This window comes from Passer domesticus, chromosome Z, assembly GCF_036417665.1.
Source record: "Passer domesticus isolate bPasDom1 chromosome Z, bPasDom1.hap1, whole genome shotgun sequence".
In the NCBI taxonomy this organism is placed as follows: Eukaryota; Metazoa; Chordata; class Aves; order Passeriformes; family Passeridae; genus Passer; species Passer domesticus.
The window spans coordinates 68,617,097-68,633,525 of NC_087512.1; the positions used below are offsets into that span (position 1 = coordinate 68,617,097).

Genomic DNA, 16,429 nt, shown 5'->3' on the forward strand with positions numbered 1-16,429 from the left:
TTTGTTGTCTGTTTTCATTAGATGTGTAGTATTCCCACCAGTGTACAAGCCTCAAATCTTAACACAAAATACTTTTGTAGGCAGTTTGCAGTTAGAGAGTCTTACTAAATACAAATTCTTTTTAGGTGGGCCTCATTTTCTGGTATCTTGATAACTAATTTGAATGGCAAAAAACTTCCTTTGAATTTCTGATTCAACTTCAGCAGCAGCAGGAGCAAAGACCCTCATCTCCACTTCAGATGCACAAAAGTTTATCCAAGTTACACTGTGATAGCCAGATTAAGGTTAGGAATATATTGGCAATATATTCTTCCACACTCAAGAAAAATTAGGCTTGGTGGGTCCCCAAACTCAAGGCAGACTACTAGTATAGGATAAATTAGTATGACCTGATGCAATGTCTAGTCACCATCTATCTCAGGAACAGCAGAAGTGGTTCACTTCTCATTATATCAAGGAAAAACTACTGAGAACTGAAGAAATAGCTGAGAACTGAAGAAATAGCTGCTCTTATCTTGAATTTTGTATCCCCCTTATATCTCATCTCCTACTGTCTTTTGTGCATTTTTCAAAACTCAATATTTTAAAGTTTTCTACTTTTCTTTACCATTTGGATTCTTAGCTAACATTTTTTACTCATAGCAGAGTATTGTTACTTCCAGGAATATGAAAAGTAAGATGACATTCTGCTTTGAAAAATAAGACCAAAAGAGTACTAAATAATGCAAAACCAAATCACATATATTTTATTAAGAGAAAGCAGAACACTTCAAGTAAAAATAGTTTGCCATAACCTAGTTACTTTTTAACTAGTAATATACTAGGCAGTAATGTACTTAAGTGGAAATGTAAACTGAAAACATACAGCATATGAAATAACAGATGTCAAAAAGAAGTGTCATCATTGGAGAAGGGTACAGCATGGAAAAGAAAAGACTTCTATTTTGTCCAGAAAAATATGGTCTATGAGCACTGTCAGCACAACTGTTCTGTTGTGTTTCATTTAACCTCCCCATAAAAGAAGAAATTGCAGGCATAGCTTATTGCATGCTCAAGCTAATCTACTTAATATTGGTAAAGCTGAGAGGGCAGAAGGCAATATCAAACTGTGGGTTATACATTATGCAAACTAATTCAGTACTGCTCCAATAAATCTGTCTTACTAAACTAATTTCTGTGCTTAAGCAATGTTGCAAGCAATTTGAAATTCTCCTGGAAGATGTAATATATTTGTATGGAAACCAAATCTTTGCATTGCATCATTGCCAAGAAGAAATCAAATATATATCTATTGCAGAAAACATATGTTTAAAAAATTGAATAAACAGAAGTAAGAGCTGTGTGAAAGCAAGGACTTTAAACAACTAAAAGTATCACTTCTTTCAGTGAAGTATTTGGAGCTGCATAACCTTGAATCAAAATCTGTGCATAGCAACAGAAGTGAATTTGGCAGTCAGCTGTATTTACATTTTGTGCTATTAGCTTTTTTGAAATATAAGTATCTTGCTTTTACCACTCTTCTGGTATAAAAGTAACTGGTATAAAAGTTGAGGTTTGATTCTCTTCAACCTTTGATGGAAAGGGAAGTGAGTTTTTGGCAGAAATGCAGTCTTAGGAGTAGAAATTAGGTTTTACAGGAAGAAAAAGAAAAGTAGACAAGAAAGAAAAGAGAAGAAAAGCAGGAGAAAAAACCTCATTCTCCTTTTGATGCATTGCACTTACTGGTACACTGTTTGACCCCACTGGCAGATTGGCTCCACAAAGAGGATGAAGATAGATGTCCTCATTTCTGGAATGGCCCTCTGTCCCACTGTGTTTCAGCAGCTTTCAGCCACCACACTGGTCTGTGGTCACCGGAAGGTAGGAGTATCACTCCCACTGTGTTCATGAAAAGCAACTAAGAAAAGCAATTCATTGCTCTGAATTCACTTGACTGCTGTTCTCCCCCCAGGTGGAAAATTTTCAAGGGCATGCAGTAAGAATGATGCTGTATCGGAGCCCGACTGGCACAAGACAGCATTGCAGATGAAGGACAGCACATAGAATCGTGAGAACCTGCAGAAACAAGTCCCTGCCCAGACCTCAGCTGACCCCATTTCCCTGCCCCACCATCCAAGGCTGCTTTGCAAGCTGAACTGCTCTGCTGCTGCTCTGTGAGCGAGGCAGGTGAAGAAATTCCACGTGAGCACAGAGTGCAGTTGTTCCCTCCTGCCCCACATATTCAAGCTCCTCTGTTAAAATGCAGCAGTTGTGGAGATTCATCCCCTTCTCCTGTAGCCAGGTGGAAACAGCCCACAGAAAGTGTACATGGACAGCACCAGGAGGCAATGCACCCATGCCGTGCATAAGCCCTGGGAAACCTCCCCGCTATGGCAGTTCCATTAGGACACCAACCTACTAAAATCAGTTTAATGGATGAAGAGCTCCTTCACTACCACTACCACCACCTTTTTTCCTACTTTGATCATATCTGTCTGTCAGACTTAATTCCTTTCTAAAGGGAAGGATGCTGTGGCCATGACTAATGGCCACTTCTCCCAGACACATTGGCTGCTCTTACTCATCTCTGAGGAGAGGCTGGGGAGACCCATCCTGATAGAAGGACAGAGGCTACAGATAGACTGCAGGGCTTCCTGGGATTTCACCATTGTACTGTGGTTTTCAGAGCTAAAACCTTGCAGTAATAAAGTCAGCAAAGTATTGCTAATACCACCAGAGGAACACACATACACACACCCAACTAAGCAAATTGCCTGGTGAATATTCAGAACACAGAATCAGGTTTTCATTTATTTCTTTATTAGTACCCTAGCATCAAATCTTGTATCAAGAAAATAGTTTGGGCACAAACTATTAGGGCACTATCTTAATACACAATGGATATTAAGATGCTCAGGATATCACATCAGGCTAATCATGATTTTGATTAATTTTCTACTGTTTGCATAAGTTAAATATTTAACCTTGAATTTCTCCTCTTACTCGGGGGAAAAAAATCCCAAGTAACTGGAGAGTGAAAGTCCATGTAAATATCTTAGATTCCATACAGATTTTCCAACTAATTTTTTTTTTTTCCTTAAGAAGATACTGTCAAGAACAAATCTATCTTTAAAGATGCGAGCAGCAGACTGGGGATCTCCCAAGTCAGCATCATGTGTCTTCCAGGCGAGAGGAAAACTCCCTTTAAGGCAGACAGGGAGTTTGAATTATTAAAGCTGAAGGAATAATTGACTCAGACTGATCAGAGCAGGGCTCTCTTGAGAGCTGGTGGGGTTTTTCCATTGGCAGGGAGACTATGTTTTGTACGTGAGCTGCATTTAAAGCAGTTTATTTCCATATTGCTTTCTCAAGCAGAATTTCTATTGCTGCAAGTAGTTTCCAAAGAAACCTCCACCACTTCACCACCCACACACAAGAAACACCCGTGTTGTTAGAGATGATCAAAAATCAAATGAGAAACTAAGATTAAATTCTCTAGAAAACAAAAAGCAATTTCCCCATCACTGCACTGTTTCCATGGGAAGGATTTTGTGGGAATTTTTTGGCTGAAAATAGCTACACCTACAAGTACATAATGCAGCAAAATGAAAATCAATGGGCACAGGGTTTCCCAGGCAACCTCTTATCAATTGTCAGTTTCTTGGTGATACTGTTCACTGCAATATAAAACCTTGAACAGTTTCATCTGCCGCAGACCAAAAGAAGGGGGGTGGCAGAGGGAATCACCCAAACGAGAGGCTCATGAATAAATGAGCACTCTTAAGATTGATTCCTCTGAATAATTTTCAAGCTGAGTGCAAAAACTGGTTGTCAAGCAATGCATGAATATATTAAGAGAAATTATTATCCTAAACACTAAAGTATTTTCAGTCTCTTACAGAAAATATATTTTGTATTTTAAAAAATATTTCCTTGGTGCCCCTGTGAAACATTTCTGGCTTCTTTCAAAATTCAGATCTGTCACTCACATTTATTATGACTTGCACCTCCTGAGGTTTCACAAGAAGAAATGCCAATCACGCTGCAGACATACATAAATAATCACTTTGTTGGAGTCAGCCTCAAAGAGCCAGGCATCAGGAAAAGCAATCTGATGTCCTGACATTCTCTCCTCACCATGTCTGTTGCCTTGTTTATAAATTCTCCTCGAGGTGGGGAACAGAGCATTGCTGGGATCCGTGCTCTCATCTTGCAAATTTGACTGGTGGTATCACAAAGGGCTGGAAGTCCCAGTGCAGCTGAAAGCTCATAAAAGCTTATGTTTTGGGTAGGTTATTTATGTGTTACAAAGGCACCCACCTGCACTGAGAAAATTTAAAATCTCCAATTACTAAACACAAAAGCTTTTCAGGTTACAAGAGTGCCTGTAGCCATAAGCCTACCATCCTCACTGACAAACATCTTGCATAAAATTCCCCCTGTGAATTCCCACAGTAGCTAGATCTTCACCTTCTCTTTCTCTCCAGCACATTTCTCTGTCCTGGCTTTTGCCTTTTCCCGCCCCTTTTTGTCTATCTGCTTCCATGAAAAACTGACATTTCAGTCAGTCCTGCCAAGGTGGGTAAAGAGCATGTGCCTGTAGCCTAGTATCTATGGAGTCCCTAAGAAATCACAAGTGTATTTCAGCAGTAACCTTTCAACTACCATCCTGCTGTACTAATTGTAGTTCCACAAGTAGAACTAGGGAAACTGCTGTCTTTTTGTCCCTTTTGCCCCCTTGAGAAAATGGTGAAAATGTGTCTTGGTGCCTACACACAGAGGGAAACAAATAATTAAATTTCTTTTATTTTTATCTCATATGGCAAAACCACTAAAGTCTGTTGTGGGCACACAGCTTTCTGGACTCCTCCCTCATGTGATTTATTTTGGAGATATGGGGAAACACTCAGCTGGGAACCTTCAGATCACTAATAGTTAGCAGGTGTTATATTTTCCCAATTATCCCATCATAAAAAAAAACAAACAAAATTAAATGTTACAGCAATTTTAATTAAGTAGCTTAAAATATATAAAATTGAGTGCATTCAAAATATTGGCAATATAATTTGGTTATGATAAGGGATAATTTGGTTCTGATAATAGCACATAAGCAAAAATAACTGCACGGGGTAGCACGGGGTAGGGAGGGCAGGGCTTGACCCCCGTCCCCTCACGTACGAATTGCCAAGCCTAAAATTCTCCTTCTATACTGTACATCATCACCATCGCCTCCCATTTTCGATTCGTCACACTTGTATCTCCACCTTCATTATCACTTTTACCACACATGCTCCACCATTTTTTTAGGTGGTCATACCATTTTTTGGGGTTCGTTTTTGATGAAGGTCTCTCCTCTTCCTCGGTGTCCTTTGATTCACCTTTTGAAATACACATGCACACCAAGCTGGTATAATGTAAGCCAAAGCTAATATCATACAAGCCAATATTATGTTCTAGCATCAAAGCAATAAATGTCATATAATTAACATTTTCCTGGATGTCCAACCAAATTTTCCTCTCTTCCAACTAAATTTAATAATAGTTATCTCTTACTTCTTCCTGTTTTGAACATCTGCAGGAGAAGGAGGGGAGCCTCTCCTCTGCTTTTCTTTCTTGGCATTACACTTTTAACTGTTTTATTATTTCTAAATATTAATTACTGTATCAATATTGATTACTGTTTCAATTTATCAGCACGAATCACACCTATTTATTACACAGGGAAGTCAGGGAAGAAATTTATGCCAATAAAATGAGAAGGTCAAAAGCTGACACCATACTTTGAATACTAAACAGACCAGCACTGCCTGGATATGTTCAATTACACTTCCATATTTTTACTGCAGCTTGATTCCAAATTTTACTTTTAAGCCATAAGGTTAAAGCATTGGACACTAAGGAAATGTGACCCAGCTTTGGTAACAGCAATAACTGGTAAACAGCAAGTGAAAGTGAAGCAGAACACACACCACTGATAGCCAACATCTCATTGAAATGGAGTTTTGGAGACTCCCAAAGTAAAACTCAGTAACAATTACTAAATATTACAAAAGAAGATTGATTTTATTTGGTACCCATACCAAACACTGTGACACAATTTACTGCAATTGTTTATTTTGTTGGCTATATGTAAATAGTAGAACACAGAAATAATGTTTTGAAAATGAATTGAAGCAAAAGGAAAACAAAATCTGCTAGTCTCCTCTACAAGAGGCAAGAGGGAGAGATTAAGCAACACTACTACTTGAACATTGCTAATTCATAAAAATTGTTTTGGGTTATTTAGTCTACTTTGCAAGACAGTAAAATAATCCAGACCCTGACCAATTATTTTTGCCTCAGCAGCACCCCTCTACAAGACAGCATTCTGCAAGAACTGCTTCACTATTGCTTAGTGTGGAACAGACTGGCCAGCCTCATGGAGGTAAAGCACTAGTGGAAAAGATAGGATGTATGATCAATACGGGTTTGATCACCACAGTACCAGAGATACCACCTCTAACTACAAAAGATCACCTCCAGAGAAGCAATTCAGTGTGGAAAGAAGCCTCACTAACATCAGTGCCCTGTTATTGTCAGAAAGCAAAAGCTCTGCAGTCTTACATGGCATAGCTATGGAAGGCAGGGCAACATTGATTTTTCAATTTGATAGCAATATACACAAAATACTTGAGTGCTTCTCTCTGTTCCAGATCTCCAACAAAACTTATTCTACAGTAAGTAGAGATTTTGGATATTTTAGGGACAAAAAGCCTCATTGCTGGAGATTTATTCATATTTTTCTCCACAACACCTGTTGCTATGCAGGCAGGACATAGGTCTACTGACAAAAAGCCCTTCACTGTCACTTATCTTAATTCTTAGCTACTGGCCAGAGGGTAATACACAGCTTAAATTCAGAGCTAAATAAATCAAAAATTAGAAGTCTTTTTCTTCAATGAATTGGGGGTGATAATGTGAGATGCACTCTGTGATCTAAAAAATACCACTTTCTCCATGCAAAATGTTTTATTATTTTATGTTGTGGTTACAGGAGAAAGAGTACCAATATGGATGTAGCCAAAGTATGCATTCCAAACCCATCTACATTATTCCTGATGAACTGTTAACAGTGGGCCATTTGCAGAAGCTGTCCCATGCACATACCACATATGAGTTGGGTGTAATGTTTTCTTCGGTTTCACATGATGATCCTTAAGGCAGATCATCTCTGCCAGTGAGACATCAAGAACTCCCCAGAATATTCTATGACTCACAGGAATACATCATTGCATTGTGAAAATGCCCACCCTGAGGGAGGTACCACACATTCCTGCCTGTATATAATCTGCGGATCAGGACACCACCACCACCTCTGGAGGAGGACCAGACTTTCCACAGGACCATCTCTTTTGACAAACCTGCAATCATCTCTCAACAACACTACAACCACTTCTTAACTGGACTGAGACCACCACCCTGATTAACAGGGCCAGGTTGGATCCTGTGGTTTTAAGCCAGGTTTCTGTATTCATTGCATTAATTGTAACCTTTCTATTAAATTTTAACTTTGACTTAAAATCTCTTGCAAGGGGTTAACTTCTCCTGCTGGCTTACCTTCAAGCCAGCACAGCTTATTAAAAATAATACCTAAAACCAATATATCATTACAGCTGAGTGACCTTAACTCTTCTCTATTTATTTTTGCTATATGTCCAGACTCCTCTATTAATTACCTTGATTAGCTGTGCAAAACATAGTAGGCAACAGTTTGTTTTGAATGTGCAGAACTCTACCTTTTTATCACCAGTTCCAAGTTCTGAAGTATCAAAGGACAGAGGTAACACCATCTGATCACAATCACACAAAAAGGCATGAAATTAAGAGGTGTATCCATCCTAAACCCAAAGAGAGTGCCCCTCACAAATGCAAAATCTGGCCACTGTTAACTGTAGTGCAAGGTTTCTCTTCCCAGTCAGCAAAGAGTCTGTGCTACCCTCTCATTGTATTTGTGGGTTTTGACAAGTTAAAGGACTTTATGCTGATTTCACTCTCCTGCTGCAGCCAGAGCTCTGCTGTGGGCACAGGTCTGCCTTATGCAACCAGGTATCCCAGAACCTCCCTGCACACACAGGCTTCCCACGACGGCTTTGTTGGGGTTGGGATTGGCACTACTGGAATGGATTAACTGCAGAGACATCTCTAGAGGTCTTCATGAATGAAAATCTTCCAAACTAGAAAAACTAAGTAAAAGAACTGTTATGCTAATTCCATATTCACCCAACAGGAGAAAAAGCATTTTATGACTGATTTTTGGCAGCAATTTTACCCAATATTGCCTGAAAATACTGAAGTAAAAGCAGTTACCTGTGCACAACTCTGGCATTAGAGTGCTGTTGATGGCTGTTTCCAGTATCAGAAGTTAACTCAATGCCCAAAATCTCCTTTTACTCAAAAGCAGGATCAGTTAAGTGTTGAATGCATGGATGCCATCCTGAATTCATCACCAACAGAGTTAACAGGCTTCAGCATTTTATTACTTTGCAATATAACTCAAAGAATATTGCTATTACTGAGATCTACCATGACTGTCTACAAGAGAAGCACAGCTATTTTACTGAGAGTACAAGCAGGAGCCTCAAAGCTTAAATTGTGGCTTTTTTCCTAATGTTCACAATAAATGAAGAAGTGCAGCATAATTAAATATATTAAAATTTGGCTTTCTGTCAGGGGTAAACAAAATTAACCTAAAAGATTACCATGATTACAGATGATGTGCATTTTTTCCAGATGTGGAGTTTGCAAAGTTCCTAAGTGGCAGCATTAAAAATCTATAAAACTCAATTGCTATTTCAGAATTGAGACCTTTACAGAGGAATCACAATTTTCAAATATAAACATGAATCCTGTTTTCTCAACCAAATCCTAATATTTAATATGGAAAACATAGCTGAATACCTATTTTTTTCAGAAAATATAACAGATTTTCCTTATGAATGAGGACATTTCAAAGGTTATTAGCTTTTCAAAGGACTAAATGCCAATAGCCTGTGGATTGAAAAATGTTCCATTGAAAGAGGAATGTACTAGAATGTGCTGCTTCACTTTCTTATTAAATATTTCTGGTTAAATGAAAAAATGTGCTGGATAACCACAGACTCCTGCTAAATGCTCCTCTCACCAGCAATGCTAAGGACTCATCCTTTGGACCTGATAAACACAGGTAAGCTGATGGAAAAGTTTCCCATTGTCCTGTTGGATACAACATTGTACTTGACTCTAAAACAAGACCATGAAAGTAAAAATATGTTTAATAAACAGAGGCATCTTTATAGTAGTCTCCTAATTTAACTGGTTGTCCAGCAGTCTCTTCAGATTTTAATATTATAGAGTTGAGATGGTTTTGCCTCTCTAACAGCACTTGTGTCTTCAAGATATGATCAGTAATAGAACCTTGGTATTTTCTACTCTGGAAAGATTTTTCTTTTGTAGCATGATTAGACATGGCATAAAACAGAGAAAAGATTTCAGATGGGGCAGTAAGAGCTGTGGAACTTCTTGCCGGGTGCATGTTTTCTGCTGTGAAAAAAGCAAGCTATCATAGTATGGTTTCATTTTTTCCTAAAAGCCACCTCCATATCAGGGAGTTTCATCAGGATCTACAGCAATGCTGGAACAGTCATGACATTCCAAAGGGATGAATATAGAACTTACGAATCAGATGAAAATTTGAAGTCGCTAATGTCTCTCTCATTTTTTGTGCATTGCCAGCAAGTAAGCAAGAAGCTCCTCTGAAAGGCTTGATCTACAGCAGACAAAGTTAATGAAGCCCCACAGGACAGATACAGCTTACACAGCAAGACCGCTTATGCTGACACAGCTCGTTACTACTGCCACAAATGAAATAAATTGTATTGACTTGTTTCTGAGAATGAGTTGCATTTCCACCAGACATTTACTCTGCTGGTACAAAAATGACGATTCTTTTAATTTTTACCCCACAAGCCTCACAGACATCACTAGACTTGGAAGAGCTTTTTGCACCTACCTACCCCAATACCTTTCCCTCTTCCTCCTCTGCTGGAGAGGTCATTTCAAAACTGACTGTGTTGTTTATGAGGTTGGTGGGTAGCCATAAGCTCTTTGGGCACTTGTTTTTCACTGCCCCTAAAAATGCTTAGGGGAAGAGGCAAGGGAGGAAAATGAAATTATTTTTATTTAATCAGACCTCAGAAACTGTTTTGGAATGCAATTGGCAGGAATAAGATCTGGGTGGGAAATTTTGGTTTACCATTTCACACATGCACAATTCTCAAAGACATGTAGTAACTCCTAGAACAGGTTGCTGTGGACTGAGATTATTTCTTTCCCCTTATGCCTGTCCAGTCCAAAATCCTGTGCTCATAGATTAAAATTCTTGATAACCCAAAAGAGCAAGGATGACTATCCAGAAGATTCTTACATTATTTCATAGCTTCCAGTGTGTTTCTGCCCCTTCTTAATCCACATTAAGGAGATTGCAAAGACAAACAACTTGCAAAAGTAGCACTGGTAGTCACACTAAAGAAAGCATTTGTATTTGCTGGAAAAGGAGAGTCATGCAACAGAGAAGAACATATCAAAGGCAGATATGACTGAATTAACTTATTTTAGCATACAGGTGCTCTGTATTCTTGCAAGTTTCATAACATAAGCTGCAAGCAGCAAGTGCCAGAGGAAAAAAGAAATAAATATGTCTTTTCTGCTTCTTTTTAATACAGAATTAAAGACCAAGACTTCTGTTATATATTGGAAAAGCAAATTCTACCCATCTGGTCAAAATTTTGGGAGATAGTGAGATATTGGGTATTTGGGAAAAAATCAAAGAGGTTTTAACATCTGTTTCAAAATCATGAAAGATGGTTCTTCTGAAAGTTCAAGTACCCTTTATACTATTGCCTGTGACGTAAGCAACAATTATCCTGTTATTTAAGGGAGGACCATTCTGGTTTTAAGGAACACTTTTGTATCTCCTTAGAGATTAGGAAAACATAAAATAAAGCAAACACATTTGTGAAAGGAGAAATGTCTCTTAACTACACGGCAACCTCAGCACCTTATTTGCTCCCTTCCGTGTCAACTCCAGGCATATTTTTAAACTTCAGATTTGAAAATGCAGTATCAGGTGCCACCAACCTTCCCAAGATCTTTACAGCAGTAGTGTTAACTGCCTGATGAAGGAAGATGTAATTATTTATGTACAAAGCCATTACTCAAGGTCCATAACAAATAATTCATAAATTTGAAATAAATCAACCAGAAAAGAGGCTATTTTCCCCCTGCACTTACGAATTTTGCAAAACTGCAAAGAAAAAACTACAATAATTAAATAATTGTCATCTTTATAATCTCTGGCCTTTTTCGTCCTTTATTCATGAATCTAGTAGTTCCCATATTTTAGGCTTTTCTTTGGCAGAATATCACCACCTAGTGATCAGTGTGCTTACAGGAGCTTCCAGAAAGCTGATTAGAACCCGAAAACAGAAGGCTGATGGGAAGAGAAAATGTAAGTGAGGAAAAATCCTTTTTTAAATTTATGTTGGAAACAGTTCCTAAGGAAGATTAAATAGGACATTCTAAAGTAATGTAAGAAGATTTTTAGAGACTGATTAATTGAATAATAATTAAGTAACAATATTATTTGGGTAAGAAAATCTATCCTTTTAGCCAACAGTATCTCGGATCACTTATTTCATTAATATTAGATAAAATTAAAATTAAATGTAAAAGACTAAGAAAAAGGAAATTCAGACATTTTCAGGAAAACCCTCCCAGTAGTGAGAGCAATTAAGTGGAAATAGCATCTTGATTACATGTTATATCCTAAAACCAGGCTAGTAGATATCATGGAATTAAACCCCATATTTACTAGCATCTCATATAGTCCAATTGATAAGTTTCTTCAGAATTTTTTTTTTTTGGCACTGAGATACCTAAGAATCAAGATGGAGGTCTCATTTATAGATGAGAAATCACTTAATATTGCAATCAATATTAAAGTGTTCCTTTCTGTGAGACCATACCACCGCTCCAGTTATACTCTGTTCATCTTTGGAGTAATTTTAAAAGGCAGAAATACAAAATATAGACTAACACAGTATATATTTTCTAAATATTAAAGAAAAAAAAGGAAACAATACAAATTTTTGAAGATGTGTTCAGAGACTTGTAAAATTAAATGTCCTTGATATGTTGAGCTAAATGTAACTAAAAGATAACACATATTTAAAAGCCAGCCACATTGAACTGTTCCCTAGAACGTTTCTCAAAAGTGGACATACCTGGAGTTTTGAGCTTGCTCAAACAATGAATACAGCTATAACTAACACAGAGGAACCATGCAAATCTGTGCAAAAAGCAAGAAAGTCTTTCAGACAATGAAACTACATTGCAGTCAGTTTAACCAGGGAAGAATCACCTCAACAAAATGGTCTCTTTTCAGGAAGTTCACTTCAGAATATTCATAAATGCTTTGCCTCTTTAAATGCTTACTAAAGCTTATTCTCCCAAATTATTCTGCTTAGAAGGAAGATCGTACTGGAAGGATCATATTTATGCCTTTCCTCCCAATAAAGTTCAATTTCAGGCCCCATTCTGGAGTTTTGTCAATTATTTTTTCTACGGCTGTAAGGGGGAATCTCAAGCAAGAGCTGTAGCAAAGGGAAGATTATAGAGTCCATGACCTGTCCTAAGCAGGAGGTGACAAAGAACCATCCAAAAGGGAAGCAAAGCCACGCCAAGCCCAGGCACAAAGGGACAGAGGCCAAAGCTTCACTTCTCCTGCGTAAGAGGGGCTCACCCCTGGCGAGGCACAGGCCTTTGGCAAGGTGCCAGCACAGGGCTGCCAGAGGGAAGCCCATGGGCTCAGCAGGGTTCAGGCTGTCCGCAGCCAGCGTCCCTCCCTCTTCAGTGGGCACTCCGGGCTCTGAGTGCCGCTGTGCCGGCATGGGGGGACGGTCTGAGCATTAGTGCCCCACTGCCAGCACCGGCTCGGGCCCCAGCGATGATGGCTGGCCCTGAGCCTGCTCAGCATCCCACGGGAGCAACACAGGTGAAGAATGCCAGAAGGGAAGAGGCCAGTGTGTGTGTCTCAAACACTGATAGCTGCATGACTGTGGAGTCAGCCAAGAACTCCTGGTAAAAACATGCCAGAGCTGTTGGGAGGAACCCAGCACTGCTGGTAATAACCACACATGAGAAAGAACAAGTTGTGACTGGAGAAGGGGGCAATGCAGAGGTTGGATACCACTCTGTGGGACAAACATCCTTGTACTAGTGCCTGGAGGTAAACACAACGCAGTACAGCAAAAAGTAGGAATGAAGCCAAGAAGTGAGCATGGGCTGTAGAGCAGAGTCAAGACCATGCAAGAACCACCACAAAGCCTCTGACCCATTTCCAGAAAGGTCTGAAAATATGGACTGTGTATGACAATTAATTGGGATACAAAGCAAGAAACCTGGCTTTAGGGCAGGGAAACCCAGCCCTAAAAAGGAAGCCCCTAAATCCTGGGAAGTGCTTACAGCACCATGGACATCTATTTCATTATCTGCATCAACGATGGAACCAGGAATGACATCCCATCATCTAGATTGATGATGGAACCAGGACTGCTGGTCTCTTTTTCTCCCTTTCTCTCTCCGTCACTTTAATCCACCTCTCCTTTTCTCCCTTCTCTTTCACCATACCCTTTCTTCCAAATCCTCTGCCATGTGTATATAGGGTAGGCTAGGACTGACACAGCAATTTCCATGCAAAGTGTGTAATTCATAACCAGGACTAGTGATCTGTCATGCCTTTTTTTTTTTTTTCCCTCTTTCCCTCCCTCTGTTTAATTCATTTTTTCAGCTCTGCTTTCCATTTCACACTGCCCTTTCTCCCGAACCCTCTGCTCTGTGTATATAGGGTAGAGTATGGACTAATATAGCAACTTCCATGCAACATGTGTAACTTACCAATAAAACTTGGTGAGGTTTTGTAGACCCTGTCATTTTTGCAGTTCCTTTTGATCACAAGCATTTCGAGTATTGAATGCTTCCTCCCCCATAAGGCGGGATTCACAAGGGACACACTACCATAAGTTCTGTCTCAAGAAGTTTTCTTCCTCCCATTTCTGGGAATCTCCTGGACCAGTCCTGCAGGAGAGGACCACAGAGATGCTGGTGGAGAAGAACACGATCCCCAGCTGTTGGGGCAACAGCAGTGAGCAGGGCACAGCCACAAGCTCTTTGAGCTTGGGGGCTGCACTGTGCTGCACCTCATCCCATGACACATACACAGTGCACAGGAGCCATAAGTCCTGTACCAGTCTCCCGTGTGGTCTCCACTGGGATCCAGAGGCCCAGCCAGCAGTCAGCCACCACACAGGACCAGGCACTCAGCATGCCTGTGGCAGCTCCCCTGAGCAAGCAGGACCCAGAAAGGCCTTTGCCCCTCATGGAGGAGAACACCAGCAGGACACCTCTGCCAGGCCCTGAGAAGAATGAGAGGGATTCGAGTGTCATCTCCCAGACAGAGCCTTCTCATTTGCTGAAGACCAGCAGCCAGGTAGGCCATTGTACATCCCAGGAGACCTACATCAAATACTGGAGCTCTATCACAGAAAATATCCCTCACAAGAAACTGCAAGGATCTAATTATTTTTACTACCTCCCAGACATTACTCCCCAGTTGGAACCAGCACCCTTTTCTACACCTGATACAATCCTGAGGAACTTTCAGCAGGCATTTTTTAAGCTTTCAGCACACCTCTCTAAAAGGTCTGTTTGTTTTGCCTGACACAGTAGGCCATTTCTCACATTACATTTCATTTAGGTCTTGGATCACCACCAAATGGTAGACAGCTGATTTTTAACTCTAATTTAAGACCTCCAGAAGGCGTGTATCAGCCAAATTCACCTCTTCTGTATTTGGTACTAATTACCTGTAATCCAGCCAAACAAAGTATAAAAGCCCAGCTGCAGCAGGATTCACAGACTACAGGCAAGTAAAGGAAAGACAGAGACACATATTTTAATGAACACAGCAAGTAGGAACCATTTTAAAACTCAGCTTCTCTCCAGCTTGGATCTGGGTCTTACCTCCATGCTGTACTTATCCTCAGTTGCAATTAAAGCAAGGACGTTCTTCTGATCTTCCAAATCCAGAGATACTATTTTGTTTTACCTCTGTTACTCAGCACCTTCTCTCCACCAGCAAATGTGAACCAAACCCAAACTTTAACGGTTCACTTAAACAGTAAATAGATACATCCCAGTTGCCCCACAAGCCACTGGGAATGGTGCAAGAGACTGCAGAACAACTGCAGAGCCACTTCAGGCAAGATCAATACAAAAGCTTTTATCTACAGTTTCATTACACAATTCTTCATAGAGTTATTTGACAGCATGAAGACAATTTAAAAAAAGGAAAAAAAGCTGAAGGATAGAGAAAGGCACCAAGTCTACAAAATCCAGTTCATGCTGAGTACCTTGTTCAATGAGAACACTGAGAAGCTGAACATTTTAGTACAGATTTTCTCCCTCCCTTCCATCAGTTTCAGATCTAGGGAAAAAAAGGCACATTCCAGCTTCTACTCTTAGAAAGAAATAAGTTTACCTCTTAGGGTCCTTTTAACCAGAATTCCTCCAAATGCCACGTTAATGAACAGCAATGACCACTTTTATCATGTGGACAGAAAGAGTAGCAGTCAGAGAGGGCATAACAAGCATGTCCTATGCCTGTTTATGAAATTATTGCATCTTAATTGGTAGAGAGAAGTAGCAACCTGCCAAAAATATGACTAAGAGCAGGGTTCCTGTAGGTTATCTCCACTATTTTTATATATATTAAATAGAGTGCTAAACAAGTAATAAATGTCTCCCAAGGGAAAAAAAAAAAGAGAGAGAGATGGATTTTAAAGGACACTACTTAGTGCAAATGAGTCTTCAGTTCTGGATCCAAGATGAAAACATATTATACATATATTCTTTAAAATGTTTGTTTTTTTTTAATGCCTAAAGATTCATTTTCTTTTAAATCTTTGGATACCTTTTTCATCTCCTTCTCTTTCACAGCCATTCATATCCTTGGCAGCTTTTTTATTGACTGCACCAGGTCCTGCAGTAGCCTGCTTCAGGTCTAACTTAAATTTCTAATGATGCTGTGCCAGAGTTAATGAATACATGGCATAGCCTGAACTATGACAACATCATAAGAGGACAAGAGAAACTAAGTAGAAGCTCAGAAGCAGAAAAAGCTCTCAGTTTAATCTAAGAATGAGCAACACTGCTGAGAGTGAGCAGACTGAATTTGCAACAGCCTTATATTACAGTATGTTAATGACTAAGGAAAAGCCCAATAAACCAAAACAACAGTAGTACAGAAGAAAGAAATTAACTTGAAAGACCTGGTATAGAAAGAAAAATTGAAGACTACATTGAAAGATGAAGCAAG

At 39.5% G+C, this 16,429-nt stretch overlaps 1 long non-coding RNA gene across 1 annotated transcript in view; it reads right to left on the minus strand.

Annotated features, from left to right (window-relative positions):
* LOC135289883 (uncharacterized) overlaps positions 1-1,833 on the minus strand; it is a 68,092-nt gene extending 66,259 nt beyond the window's left edge. Inside the window, exon 1 of the long non-coding RNA XR_010352614.1 lies at positions 1,723-1,833. This is a non-coding gene — a long non-coding RNA (uncharacterized LOC135289883). The remainder of the gene's footprint in view (positions 1-1,722) is intronic.
* Between the last annotated feature and the right edge of the window lie 14,596 nt (positions 1,834-16,429).